The sequence below is a fragment of the Phascolarctos cinereus genome, unplaced genomic scaffold (genome assembly GCF_003287225.1).
Source record: "Phascolarctos cinereus isolate Bilbo 61053 unplaced genomic scaffold, phaCin_HiC Scaffold_726;HRSCAF=1367, whole genome shotgun sequence".
NCBI classification, from domain to species: domain Eukaryota; kingdom Metazoa; phylum Chordata; class Mammalia; order Diprotodontia; family Phascolarctidae; genus Phascolarctos; species Phascolarctos cinereus.
In genome coordinates this window covers 342,223,676-342,238,513 of record NW_027556098.1, presented here as the reverse complement: position 1 = coordinate 342,238,513, position 14,838 = coordinate 342,223,676, and the positions used below count along the sequence as shown (strand labels likewise).

The 14,838-nt window shown below is 39.2% G+C and overlaps 1 protein-coding gene across 1 annotated transcript in view; it reads right to left on the bottom strand.

Annotated features, from left to right (window-relative positions):
- FOXO1 (forkhead box O1) overlaps positions 1 to 14,838 on the bottom strand; it is a 117,173-nt gene that overhangs the window by 5,449 nt on the left and 96,886 nt on the right. The gene's annotated exons all lie outside the window — the stretch shown is intronic.

The window sequence follows — 14,838 nt, the reverse complement described above, 5'->3', positions numbered from 1 at the left end:
AGTACCATTAACCAATCTACTTTATGCACAGAAAGATTGTGGGATATCTTAATGGGGGAAAATACAGGAACTGGTACAAATACCAGTTAATTCATTTTCTACCTTAATTCTGCTTAAATAGAAGGCCTGTAAGACTAATAATAATGCAAATAGCATGTAGACACAAAACTCCAAAACCTGTTTTCATACCACTCATAATTTTACATTTGGCTTTATTTTCAGTTTTATTGAAATTCATCTGCAATGTCTAATTTATAACTTGAAAAAAAAAGTGGACGGTTTCATGTCATTTGGCACGTAGGGGAAAAATGAATAGGTGAATGGGGCAGGGTGTCTTTTAATAATAACAAAAGATGCTTAAAATTATATGATATAGATAGGGTTTATGAATGAATATATATGTCATATATATTCATATATGTGATAAGGCCTTAAGTAACATCTGGAAAATACAATGTAAAGAAAAATGGCCACTATCAAATAATTCTGTTATTTAGGAAAAGTTACTGAAGGAAGTTGTAACCCTCCTCAGGAGGCCTCTAAAACTGGTCCGTGTAATTGGAATCACCAACTACACCAACTGCCTTTTATAGCTTTAGTGAAATCTTAGGTGAAGGGGAGAAACCAGCTGACTTCTTGACTTTCTGTTCCCTATCTCTGCAATCTATGATTTGGAAAAGGAAAGCTGAATTTCAAAAGAAAATACTGTAAGAACAAAATATACTGAAGAGAAAATGTTAGCAGTCAAACAGAGAACCTTATTAGATCTAATTAGACCACTGGATACATTTTGTCTTTTGAAGGAAAGAAGGAAGAAGGAGGAATACTTGACAAGGGAAGGCCCAGGATAGACATAAGAGAATTCATTCACTAAGGCAACAACCCCAGCGGGGCTATACGACCTTTAGGGAAAGCCCAAGTGACTTTGGGTAGTACAAGGCTAAGACAATTTGTAATGTCCCCAGAGTACAGGAGAGAGTTACTGAAGGGATTGGGGGGGGGGGGAGAGTGAGGGATACGGTCAAACCTACAATCCTTCAGTAGACAGTGACAGTGAACATTTTCAAGCCTTGATTATACTTTTGCCTTTCTCTATGGATACATCAGGCAGCCCCAGCTAGATTCTGCTACTAGCCAAGTCTCTAGGCACAGAGAAGTAAGAAAAAAGACATTTCATGGCACTGTGCTGGAGGGGGGAAGGAGAAACCATCACCACAACTACCCAAATTCAATGTCCTAATAACTTGGCCTGCAGACTCCCAAGGACCCTGCTAGGTTTCTGCGAGTCCAGGAGTACCAGGAGTAAAGTGGCCAAATTCCCCGACAACCAGAACAGATCTTGGGTTTACAGAAATGCATTAAGACTTCCTTAACCCTCTCTGCCTGAAGAGGGTTCAAGGCTCAACTGACCTTGTACCTTAGCTCCCTCTCTTCTCTTTCTAAACACAAAGAGGTTCTGGTTCAGTTTGTGGTCACTTAGGGATGCAGCCACAGTGCACACATCATCATGTCATCAACTCGGGACATAGTTTGTCTGAAGGGAAATAAGTATATTAGGGGTCATCACAGAAGAGGGTAATTTTAAATATTTCACTTCAAATTCTGAGCTGAGTATTCTTTTCTCTTTAAGATAGAAAAAGCAAGGGGAAAAACTCTCTCTCTCTCTCTCTCTCTCTCTCTCTCTCTCTCTCTCTCACACACACACACACACACACACACACACAGCTTTGCTGTAACCCAACTAACCTAAGAAATCTAAAATTTTGAAATGTTCTCCAATTCACAGTATTGTATCCAAATATTACAACACAGACCTTATGTGAAAATGATCTCCAGAGTAACCACATAGGGACTTTGGGTCAAAGTTTCAGTCTAAATATGAGTTTTATTTGGAGTATGAGAATGTCAATGTGCTGAGGGGTAGAGGAGGGCAGGAGAGGTGCAGTGAAGATGAATTCTGAAAATTACTGCTCCTTCTTCCTCCCTTTTTAATCTCCTCCTCTTCATATCTACTATGCTTTCACTGAAAAATGAGGGGAAAAAGTGCTTTGGGAAGGGAATCAGGGTTTCAAAGCCATTATTACTCTGTGACTGTCTATCGAAGGTACTGTTTTACACCAACATTATCTAGTGCTTTAAAATTTGCACAAAGCACTTTACATGTACAGGCTGAAGATACCAATACACCATCTCAGGACCTCCCTTCTGCTTCTATAAAAACCCAAATCCCTAGTGTCCTTCGGATGGTGTCCTGGGATTGAAAGGTATACCAACAACATACCAAGTTTTAAACCTCGCCTTAAAGGCAGAAGCAGACATTCTGACTGTTAGAACACTTGTAAATTAAGTCCTATACAGGGGTGTGGAACCTGTGGCCTTGAGTCCACATGTGGCCTTCTAGGTCCTTGGGTGCGGCCTTTTGACTGAGTCTGTTTTACAGAACAAATCTTTTTATTAAGGGGATTTGTTCTGTGAAGTTTAGGTTCAGTCAAAGGGCTACACTTGACCTAGAGGGTCACATGTGGCCCTGAGGCTGCAGGTTCCCAACCCCTGTGACCTAGAACATTATCTTGAAACATTTTAAAGATTTTGAACTTTACTGCCCCAAACACATAGAGAGATACACTAATATGAGATCTATAAAGGAAAGCAATTTCTGCACTCCTCTTCTGGTTACAATTAGTTTAATAGTAAAGAGGAAGCAAGATTTTCCTAGATAGTAGCTTCCTGGTTTCTTATGTTAAATTAGGAAGGCAGGAAAGGGAGGGTTTGCCTCTCAGCACATATGCTGAGGCAGACCACTGAATCCCTCCCCTAACACTTCTGTGTTTTATTTATTTTGCTGTCTGGTTGTGTGTGTGTGTGTGTGTGTGTGTGTGTGTGTGTGTGTGTGTGTGTGTGTGTGTCCTACCTACCAAACCGTCTGCCTCCCCTATAGTATAGAGGTAGCACTGGGTAGTAATTATAGATCTACAGAGTGAGGAGATCTGGGGTTTGGGTTCAAACCTCCCACAGACACATACTGGCTGTGTGACCTTGGGCAAATTACTTAACCTCTCAGTGCCTGTAGGCAACTACCTAAGACTATAAATTGCAGAGCAGGTACCCATATGCACTGGTGAAAGTAATTTATTACAAGATGAAATTACAGGTCCAGTTAAAGGGGGGGAAATACCCCACAGTAATCTCCCCAAAGTCTAGGATTAATGAATTGAGTTATGGAATACACCTGGGTCATGTCATTGTCCAAACTGTATTTTGGAAGTATTCTCAATGAATCTCGAAAAGGTGACTATTAAGCAAGCCCAACAAAAATGGTCCACATGTCAAGCAGCCCATATACCAGTAATCTACATTTCCCCTCTCTAAAAATGCTGCCTTCAGAACATACAGCAATCCCTTAGTCATCAAAAAAATTACAATCTAATATTATTGTAAGAGGACATTTGAGGTCGTTCTTTGAGTAACAGAGCTGTCTCTTAACTTTGCCAATAGTTAAAAAAAATTTTCCGAACAGGAAAAGGTTTGCAGCCCTGAGTTTGTTACATAAATTCCTGTTTTTCACCCAGCCAGCAGGACATTAAAGAAGCTATGATTTACTAACTTGGTGTGGGGGAGTGGGGGGGGAGGGGTACACAGAGTTTTGAAGAGGCAAATCTTGTGAAAATATGCTCTGCTATTTATAATGTTGTGTCTGCAAATCCTTGCCAAACACAGACATGACATGACAAAAGCATAGTTTCACCAGGGGAACTCAACAGCGGGCAAATCATGATTGTCAGGGTTCTGAGATACCCATTTTTAAAACTACCAACTACCAGCATATTAAATGAGAGACTGCAATGAAGGGAAAGTAGAACTTTCCAAATCCTGAATTTTCTGCAAAATCTAATTTGAAAGAAGCCAAGTCAGCAAATCCCTTTCTTCATTTCACTAAAATTCATTTTCCCTCAACATGTGCTCTTCTAGCCAATCTTATTGGACAGCTTCACCCCACCACTATGTACAAGCCTTTCACTTCTCCTCCCTGTTTAATTCTTCATGAAGCCACGTGGCCTCCTTTGCAGAGGCAGCTCTTCAATCCACCTCCTCTAGAAAGCTTAGCTAATTCATTAACCCTACCCTAGTAAAGAGTCCTCCTCTTCTACCCCATAGTATAAACATTTTTTTTTGCATGTTGCTCTGTTGCATTCACAAGTAATGATGATGATAACATTTCCACAATGCGTTAGGTTTGTAAAGCATCTTACATATGTTATCTCATTTGATTCTCACAACAACCCTGGGAAGAAGGTGTTATTACTACCATCTCCATTTTACAAATGAGGAAATTGGGGCTGCTAGGTGGCACAGTGGATAGAGCACTGGCCCTGAAGTCAGGAGGACCTGAGTTCAAGTCTGACCTCACAGCAAACATTTGCTACGTACTAGCTGTGTGACCCTAGGCAAGTGACTTAACCCCAATTGCCTAAAAACAAAATAATACATCACAAATGAGGAAACTTTATATGTATGTATGTTTTCCTGATAGAGCATTAGCTCCTTGAAGGCAGGAAATGTTTCCTTTTTGTCATTGTGTCTCCAGCAGTTAATATGGTGCTTGGTACCTTTTAGGTGCTTGATAAAAAGGCAAAGACTTATTGCTTCCTTTCTTCCCTTCAAAAAAAAATCTCCTACTTCTTGCTTATTGAATTGAATTATAAAACACTTTAGATCACTCACTTTAAGAATTGCATTTTGGAAAGTATTTTTGGTGCTGGATGAAGCATCTTTAAAGCATATAAATATTAAACAGGTAAAATAAAAACCGACTTACTCTAAGTAGCCTATATGTTAATCTATAGTTCCCCGCTCTCCAAAATACCCACTCTGCTCTCCCACAAGTCCATACACAGCATGCACTCAACTCATTGACTGACTTTAGTAATATATTCATAAGGAGGTAACACATGCAGCATTCCAACTCACTTTTTCAGAAAGCACAAATGTTCAAAGTTTGCTGTTGCATGGAGTAACAGAAGGGATAGGTTGGAAATGATGGTCTTATAAATGCTCCTGCTATTTCTGAGAGGCTCCCCAACTTTCTTTTTACCAATTCAATCTCAATCTCTCTCTCTCTCTCTCTCTCTCTCTCTCCTCTCTCTCTCTCTCTCTCTCTCTCCCTACACAGACCAACAAAAGAAAGGAGACTGGTTTTGTGTAGCTTATGAAAATTTGTTTCATTGCTTACTCTAGTCACACCTTATGCTGTTTTTTGCATTCTCCACAGTGCTGAGCATATAACAGATGTGGAAAAATATCTGTTGATTGACTGTGGTCAGTGACAATAAGATAAGACATGTACTCCAGGAGCTCATTTTGACTCTTCAAGTGCTATACAGAAATAAATTACCAAGTACCCTCAAAAGATATAATTAGTTTGAAAAAATGGAAAGTACACCTAAAAAATGCACTTTGCTATTTTTGCTACATTACAAGTGTTCTCAAATCACCACTGTCAAGCTTTGCATTTCTGTTTTGATACTATGGGTTGTGAACATTCTAGCTGCAGCCAGCATAAAAAACGGACGACTGGACAAAGTATATTACAGTAATGTGTTAATGAGGCTGGGCCTTCAGAGCTATAGCTCTATTTCAAGAGAATCCACTGTGATGGGCACTAGAAACAAGGAGAAAATGGAGGACCCAGCACTGACCCCAACAGTTGGGTGTATCTGAAAGCCCTTTCCAGCTCCTTTCAAGTCCTAAGGATCACACCCATGCAGTCCTGAATCCTCTGCCCTCAAACTGACCAAAGCACCTCTGCAGCCCCTGGCCGATCTTCTAAAAAAATCCTGTATTTGGTGTTCCTAACATCAGGGGAAAGTAGTTTGCCTCAGGTATCTAATTAACTAGTGGTCTATTCTAGCCTAGTACTGAGTCAATACTCAGCTGACTGGCTCTGTAGTCATTCTTCGCTCAGCCTCTGATCTTTCATCTTCCAAGATTCTGACTGTATTCTGACCAGCCTCCAGAGCTCTGAAACCTTGGCTTCCCTGTGGCTTAGATCTCCTACACCTGAGCCTGCTGCACTGAACCCTCCACTTCATAGCCTCTACCTTAATCAGTCCCTCACCTGTCAACTACCTGTGGCTTGTTTGTTGTACCCTGCCCGGTGGCAGGGGATGTGGCCAGTGGTTCAGTGCCTCTTCCAAGAATGAGATAGTTTAGTCACGGCATCCCAAACCCTAGACTGTGTTTATAAATATGTGCTGTTGATAACAAGGGAGCCCAAACCAAAGAATGTGGAGAGAGAGGCACAAATTCTCCATATCTAGTGAGTCAATAAACATTTATTAAATGTCTACTACATGCCAGGGACTGTGATAAATGCTGAGGATACAAAAAGAGGCAAAAACAATGGAGAGAACATATCCCAATGACAAGTCAGAAACATCTTCATACGTGATAGCTAAATATTATTCTAGAGAAGGTGTCAAAATTGCACTGATAAAACTTCCAAGTGGGGCCAAAAGCAGATTAAAACACAACTGGGAAATGCTTAATGAACTAAATGAAAATATAACACAGATAATGTTAATTTGAAATTTTCTGAGTCAACGTGCAGCCAACAGATCCACTTCTATTTGAGTTTGACACCACTGTTTTAGATAATAGATATTTATTTTTCAAAAACAGATTGTGACCCAGAAATGCACCTTCAAAATAAGGTATATTTTTGGTTTTGTGTGATGATATAAAATCATTTCCACCTCTACAATGGCTGTTGTTTCGCTGTATGTTTGTGTATTAGTGTACAAACACAGGGCATGTATCTTAGGTCATAAGAACCTTGGTGTCCTTTATATCTGGCTACTAAAACAGCATGAAGTAAGATGGTCAGTGTGTTTTAAAAAAAAAAAACAACTTATTCCTGAATATCTTCAAAATGTCCCCACTAATTTGGGAGTATAAAGTTCTCTCTCAAGACGATGCTTTTTTTAAATAACAGAGTGACCACTGAGACAACTTGAAATATTAAGGCTGGGATGGAATTTATTAATTCATTTATTTATTTAGTAGGGGTAGAGAGTAATGTTTTCTATGAGTTTACAAATAGCTCATTTCCTGCCTTCTAACAAAGTTTTTTTTTAATGAACTATCTTAAGTATTCTAAATTTGTCACTAGTCACATATCATGGTGATCCAAAATGAATATGCTTACTATAAAATGTGGTGTTCTTGTTTCTGGAAAAGGACACTCCAATGCCATGTTCTGCTTAGCTACCCAATCATCAGAGGCATTAGCAGCTGCCAAAGCTTGGATTTATGATGTGTGCTACTTCCAGAAAGGCAACGCAGAGAGGCTTTGGGGACTAACCAGGGAAGAGCAAGCTCCCCAGGGGCCAGCTGTCTAGAACCCCTGTCAGTACTTATCAGGGTGGGGGTAACAGCACCATTGAGTCATCCAAGAGCGAACGCCACATTGGAGATGGGGACACAGAACGAAAAGAGCTGGCTGTTCTAGAAATTCTAGAAATTCTTTCAAAATGCTAGACAAACTAGATTCTTCCAATAGCATTTTATTGAATTTCTGTGAACTTTCTCAATAGACGGATTGTTACACAGTCTCCAAGTGACCTTTATTCCCTCCTCCTGCTTCCTCTCTTTTACACAATCCCTTCCTGCCTTTGCCTCTGTACATGAAAATGTAAGCTAGCTCAAAAAAAAAAAAGTAGGAATAATCTTTATTTAATAGGTTTTTTCCCCCTTAAGCGCTTAACAGAACATTGTTATACAAGGAAGGGGAAAAACACATTTTGATTGCTAAGAAAAACACAGGACTTGCCCTGCAGAACAGTTCTTTTACTGGAGGGTGTGTGTGTGTGTGTGTGTGTGTGTGGTGTGTGTGTGTGTGTACATGCATATACACACATATGTATGTATGCAATCCATATACATGTGTGTACACAGAGATACACGTGTATATGTACATGTATGTGTATGCACACGTGTGTGTATATATGGTTAGCTGCACACGTGTATGTATATATGGTTAGCTGCACATGTGCTATTTCATGGCGGAAGACATGCTAAATAACATTAAAGTCCAGCCCACTAATTGTCATTAAACCCTAGGCCTGTATCACATCAAACTCTCTTCATCAGTATGCCTAGACAACCATATCCCTATTTCCCCACATATTTTACTTTTCTCAACATTTTCCAATCACTTCCTTCCAAGGCTGCTTCCCTTTCTTCTCTCCCCCAGTCTACACTGGAGAATTAAGGTGACAAAAATGGAAGTCCTGACAATAGAAGACATTAACGAAAAACGGACACGTGTGAGGCCAAAGCAAAGAATGCAAACCCTTCTCATCCTCCCTCCCAATCCGTGCCTCCCTCCCCCTCCCCCCACCCCCACCCCATTGTGTATGATCAATACCCTAGCTATGGAACAACAGAACATTAAAGACATTTTTCAGCTTTGCACTACTAGAGGTCTGCATCCACCTTTAAACAGCTTGTCTCTCCAAGTCAGGCCATTCAAAGCATAAGAGACTTTAAAAGCTACCCCCTGCCCATCATTAACTATAAAAGAACATAGGACATGATGTTCTTAGTTTACTAGAAAAGACAAAAGTTTATTTATATTTATACACACACACACACACACACACACACACACACACACGGGATTGGTTACGTTCCCAGGAGATATGACTGAAAAAGATACTTATCACAATCTTTCTATTTCAAGGTCCATTCCTTCACTTTTATTTTTCTCTATAGCCAAATCAACTTCAGTCACAAATGAATCACTAAGAGCTACAATCTATGTAAAAGCCTCCAAACAAAATGATCCCCTCTCTAAATATTTTTAATGTAAAAATTTTCTTAAATTCCTAAGACAGAATGGCAAGGTACATACCTTCTCTGTAGAATTTTTAAAAAACCAAAATATTCTAAAATATACAGGTAGCTTTTAAAGAGGCACTTGGGTAAAATCTGTAGAGATCACTTGCAAAGGAGGAGTTGTTTTGTTTGAAAGAACAAAGAAGGCAAGAAGGATGTTCCCCACTTGGTGGGGAAGCTAAGATAAAGGATAGGTGGGGAAATTCACAAAGGGAAAAAAAACTGCAGTATAAGACTGCTTGGTTTTTTAGTAAAATCTCTCCCTTACCAAAAGCCTAAATATTTCATAAGATCAGATCTTATTTACAAGGGGTTCAAAGGAGCAAAGCCAGTAAGTTCATACCCTTAGGATAAAAAGAAAAAAATTTTAAAGCCACATCATGGACAGATAGAAAATTTACTTAAAGATATCAAAACTACACAGAGATTTTTGTTTCTGAAGAGCAAGCAATTAAAAGAGAAGCAACAAGCTTCCTTTACTGTAGTTTAACTATGTCCCACAGGAAATTCCTATATCAAAGGAAGCTAGTTTTGTGAGAGGAAGGGCAAAGCCCTCGATTTTTTGACTAGGAAAACATAAGTCTGTTCTCTATCATCCTAGCCCATGTGTTCTATGAAGTATTAGAAATGGGGTGCTCACACACACAGGAAAATACAACTTCACAGACCTAGAATTGAACCCCAATCTATCACTGTACATGCATTTATTAAACACTTAGTACGCGTTAGGCATCAAGGATTTCCATTTCAAATTGAGACTGGCAGGTGAGACTAGTCCCTCAATTGCAAGAAATATGGTTCAACAATGGATTACTTAGGATATGTCTAGATCTTTAGGATCTTCTGCTTATTCACAGTGACATTGTATAAAGCACTCTAATTTTACCCTACCATGTCTATGTAAGTTACCTAGATGGGGCAAAACTGATCTCTATCTAAGTAGAACCATAAGAAAATAATGTTTAAGCTTCACACCAACACATATTTGGAGACAGAGGGGTGGCACAGTGGATAGAGTGCTGGGCCTGGAATCATGAAGACTCCTTTTGCGGAGTTCAAATCTGGTCTCAGACAATTACTAGCTGTGTGACCCTGTTTGCCTCAGTTTCCTCATCCATAAAAGTGAGCTAGAGAAGCAAATGGCAAACCCCTCCATGTCTTTGCCAAGAAAACCCCAAGGGGGTCATGAAGAGTCAAATGTGACTGAAAAACAACTGAACAATAACAAAACACATATTCAAGTCACATAGTAACATACAAGTTCCCTAAAAGGAAGATGATTCTCAAATCAAAGCCCTTATAAGGCTGTGTAATCCTAGCCTCATAATTCCTTCTGCTCTTTAGTAATGGCTTTTTAACACATTCTACAAAGATTTATCAAGAGATATGAGAAGAGAGTCTGAATTCATTCCAGTGGTCTTTTTTTTTTCTTTAAATTTCCTGGCTTAATTACTTGCCTTTTTTTTTTTTGCTTAGGCAATTGAGGTTAAGGGACTTGCCCAGGGTCACACAGCTAGTAAGTGTCAAGTGTCTGAGGCTGGATCTGAACCCAGGACTTCCTGATTCCAAGGCCAGAGCTCTATACACTGCGCCATCTAGCTGCCCCAAATTACTTGCTTTTTATTGGCTTAGTTGTATAATAGCCTGAAATAGGTTAGCCAGCTTCTACCCTTAAGCTCCCCAATTCAAGTCCTGATACAGACCTTGACCAGAGGGTGGCCCCTTCATTCACCACTGGGTATCTAATGAAAGGAGGGTCTATCTCCCAATTCCATTCTACCTCTTCATCCTCCTCCTCCTTCTCTTTCTCTTCCACTACCACCACCACCACCACCACCTCTTCTCCTAGCTACTCATCTGTTCTGTATATAGAGAGGAATTCTTTCTGAAATTTTAACATGAGGGCCAGAATTTAAACTTGCACCACTTATGACTGGTTTCTCAGACATACAGGGGTGAAGAATGAGATGAGAATATTACAGGCAATCTGCTGCTGAAGCACTCTCCACTGTTTCCAAATACCAATACTATGGTCTATTTTATAGGCCTTACCTCTTCTACTATGGCTTTATAAACACATGGCATGACAATTCAATTAATTCTCATCAGTTTTTCAAATAGTGAAAAGAAGTAAAACATAAAAGGCCTAGTTTGCATTTTCCCTTATTATAAAGAAGTAAAGTATTTCCAATTCAAAGCCTGGCATAAGATCTAGCTGAACATAGAGGTTTTTGATTTTTTAATTACAAAAGGAGATTTTATTATATTTTGTCTTAGAGTTGGTGATGAGCCCATTAAATTTGCTCAAGTTAGGTAAATGTTTGTACAAGTTGTGTGCACAGAATTGTTTGCAAAAGCCAATGAAGGCTTACGCACACCCAAATTTATAGGTACAAGTTCAGAGGTGAGATAAGGACGCTGAAAATTCGGCCCATAAAATCTCTGAGATCATCTTCACCTCAGTATATGCAGCACTGAAATTACTTTTAGTCGTGTTCGTACTGCCCAAAGAATCTGACACATTAAATACATAATCTAATTTTTTTTCTTTTTGCATAATCCATTTGTTAAAAAAATGCTTATAGCAATATAAATGATGTCTACAATGGTGAAATACTAAACAGCACTAAAAAGCAGCCAAACATTAGTTACAATAACCAAAACTCTTGGTCCCGGAGGCCAGAAGATGAAAACACATCTTCCTCCTCTCTGCAAGAAGTAGGGAGTTGGGGGCTACAGGCGCGGAATGTTCAATTCCATTTCAGAAGTTATCTAAGTGGGTTGGTTTTGCTTAGCTGCTTTTCTTTGTTACAAGGGTGAGTTGATGGAAGGAGAGGGGAAGAAGAACAGGGGCATTCACATCAGAAAATGACTGATAAAAAACAAGAAGGTATCAATAAAACTTTTAAAAAGTGTTTACAGTAAATACCATTATCTGAGGTACAATGCCTGCTGTGAGGTTCATATGTATTTTTCTATTTCCGTAGTCATGTACGATTAGACACACTACTAAAAACAACATTTAAAATGTAGCAGAATATAGCACCTTGAATTCTACATATCTGTAAGGCAAACACTCCTTGGGAATGTACATAAATGTTTTTTGCACCATGAACATTTTCCAAACTTGGCCTGTTCAGTGTAACAAATCTAACATAAGCATCCTTATGAGTGATGAAAACACATGGTCTGGGCTACCCTAAAGAAAGTCACAGATCAACACCTCCCTTCCCCTCTCCATACACCCTCCACTCCAGATATTAGATTCCCCATCCTAAGGAAAGAAGTACTCTGCTAAGTGGGACTTGTTACACTCTTGTCTCTCTTGTTGTTATAAAGCTACTGTGCACTGTAGCAAGAATCGGCTCCGAAACTCATTCCTCTTCAGGACCTCCGGACCCCGGGCCCCTTCCCTCTCTCCCTCCCTCCCTCCATCTGACTGAAGAGGGTGGAAGGTGAACAAGAGAGAGCTCCTCCTCAATCAGAGAAGGTGACAAGGGCAGCCACCTCATCACCTCCTACACAGGGACTTCATCATGCCCTTGGGCTGGGTACCCTGCCCTCCCACACAAACTCTTTTTAAAGGTTACCCAATTAGATGGTAAGCTCCTTGAAAGCAGGGACTGTCTTGCCTTTGTTGGTAACACTCCATGCTTAGCCTGGCGCCTGGCACATAGTAGCTGCTTAATAAATGTATACTGACTGTTGACTGATTGATAATTATTGATAATAACAAATACTGATTGATAGCAGTAGTAATATGGCACCATACTTACTTTGTAAAACCAAGTTCCATCCCAGCTTTAAACAATCATGTCCCAAATGTGCTCTCATTTGCCTCATAGATAATGAACTACTACTCTCTACCCTCAAACCTCACTTAGCACTTTTGTATGGACCTCCTTTATAAAGGCTGTCCTAAAGATCTTAGCGCAATTTTTAGCTATCAGGTTTTTCATGCCTCACATACTACAATGTAAGCACCATGAGAGCTAAAACCACATTTAAAATATACATCTCTGCCAAAACCTAGCATAGTACTTTTATACATGGCAGATAGTCAATAAATGCTTGAAATGAATTAGTTGTCAAACTTCACCAACTGGGAAGTCTTGCTTGTGTTTAACCTCATTCGCTCAGACCACAGTTGAGGGCATCTTCCTTTCAGAAATATCAACAGTGGACAACTTACATCAGGGATGATGAACATGACTTAGTTAAAGGCAGTTACAAGGCCAACTAAATTTATAATCCTCACATGCAAACATTTTATTGCCTCCTTTGGAAACTTACTAATATCACTTTCTGAAGGGATTTGACCTTCATGTTTTAAAAAATGCACTAGTGAACCAATTTTGTACCATTTTCTCACACATGATCTCTGGAAATTCAAAACTTTGGAAAAGCAAAATTTAAAAGTTCTGGGAGTAAGCCAGTAGTGAATGACAACCCAACTTCAATGACTCTTTAATATTAGCCGTTTGGGGTGTCAACCCTTTGAATTATACCTCCAAGAGGAAATTTGAATAGTAAACTTTAAACTAAAATCTCATATCTCATCTCGATTGCTTCATTTAGAGAAATTATTAAAATTATGACTTATAGCTATAGTTTCTACCATAGTGCCTTTAAATAGCAAGGCCAGAGGGAGTCTTTCTGATGAGCATATATTTCCCAGTATGATGCAGGAGTGAAAAACGCTTTGCTAGAAATTAGAAAACTCGTTCCTGGTCTCATTGCTACCACCAGCTGTGGAGCATTGGGCCAGTCAAATATGGAAACTAAGAGAGATTATCTGTAATACAAGTCCTTTCCACCTCACTGGGTTCTGTGAAAATTAAATGAGGTAACAGATAGAAAAGCACTTTCTAAAAAGTATACACATATGATATAGACAAGGTGTCTTTTCCTCTTACTACCTTAAGTGTATTATGATGGAAAGAGCAGATAGTAAGTAAAGGTGGAGACCTAAGTGGGTTTGTACCCTGGTTCTACTAGTTATTTCCTCTATGACCTTAGGGAAATTTCCTCTAAGACCTCTGGGTCTCAGTTTTCTCATCTGCAAAATAAGCAGATGGACCAGAGCAGTAGTCTCGAAGTCAAGTAGAAGGGGGGGGGGGAAGAAACTATTTATCTATGTACCTATCTACCTATCTAAAAGGATCCCTTGCACGTTGCATATTGACTTAGAAAACCACATATTAACATCATCTGTATTTGGTAATATTTTTATTTATTTTGTTCACTATTTCCCAATTCTATTTTAATCTGGTTCAGACCACACACAGGAGTATTGTGGGCATGCTTGACACCTCTGGTCTAGCTGTTTTCTGTGGTCCTCTCCTGTTCAGATTCCTATCATCCTTATGTTGGTGAGTAGATTCCTAGTGCGTAAACATATATATTTGAAATAGTAAGATTCAAGGATTCTTTGACAGATACTACTGCCAATCATATTCTCCAGTAAAAGATACAATCTCTTAAAAGAAATCATTGGTTCCAGTGTTGCAGGTGGTGAACTGATGCTCAGTTCAGAAAGAAGCTGTGAAACCTGCATAGGAGATGTCACATATAAAGACCATTTGTACGTGAACCAATTAGTCCTTAGATGGCATTCACCTGACAGTAAGAAATATAGTCAGGAGGGAAAAAAGACAGACTGAACAGCACTGAGAGGATATTGTTAAAAATTAAGAGTAAGCAAATTTTGACAATCTAGAATTCCATTTTGTTGGCTTAGCTTTTATTTTATTAGCCTATCTCCATCAATGGCTAAAAAAGAAATCCTCCAAGGGGTCTTTAACCAAAAGGCCTGGGATCAGAAGAGCTGCATTATGACAATTTTTTAAAATTATGTTAAGTTTCAATGAAATAATTAATTGAGAAAGATAATACCTAGTGTAATATTCTAAATTCCCCATAGCTACAAATTAAGTCAGATAA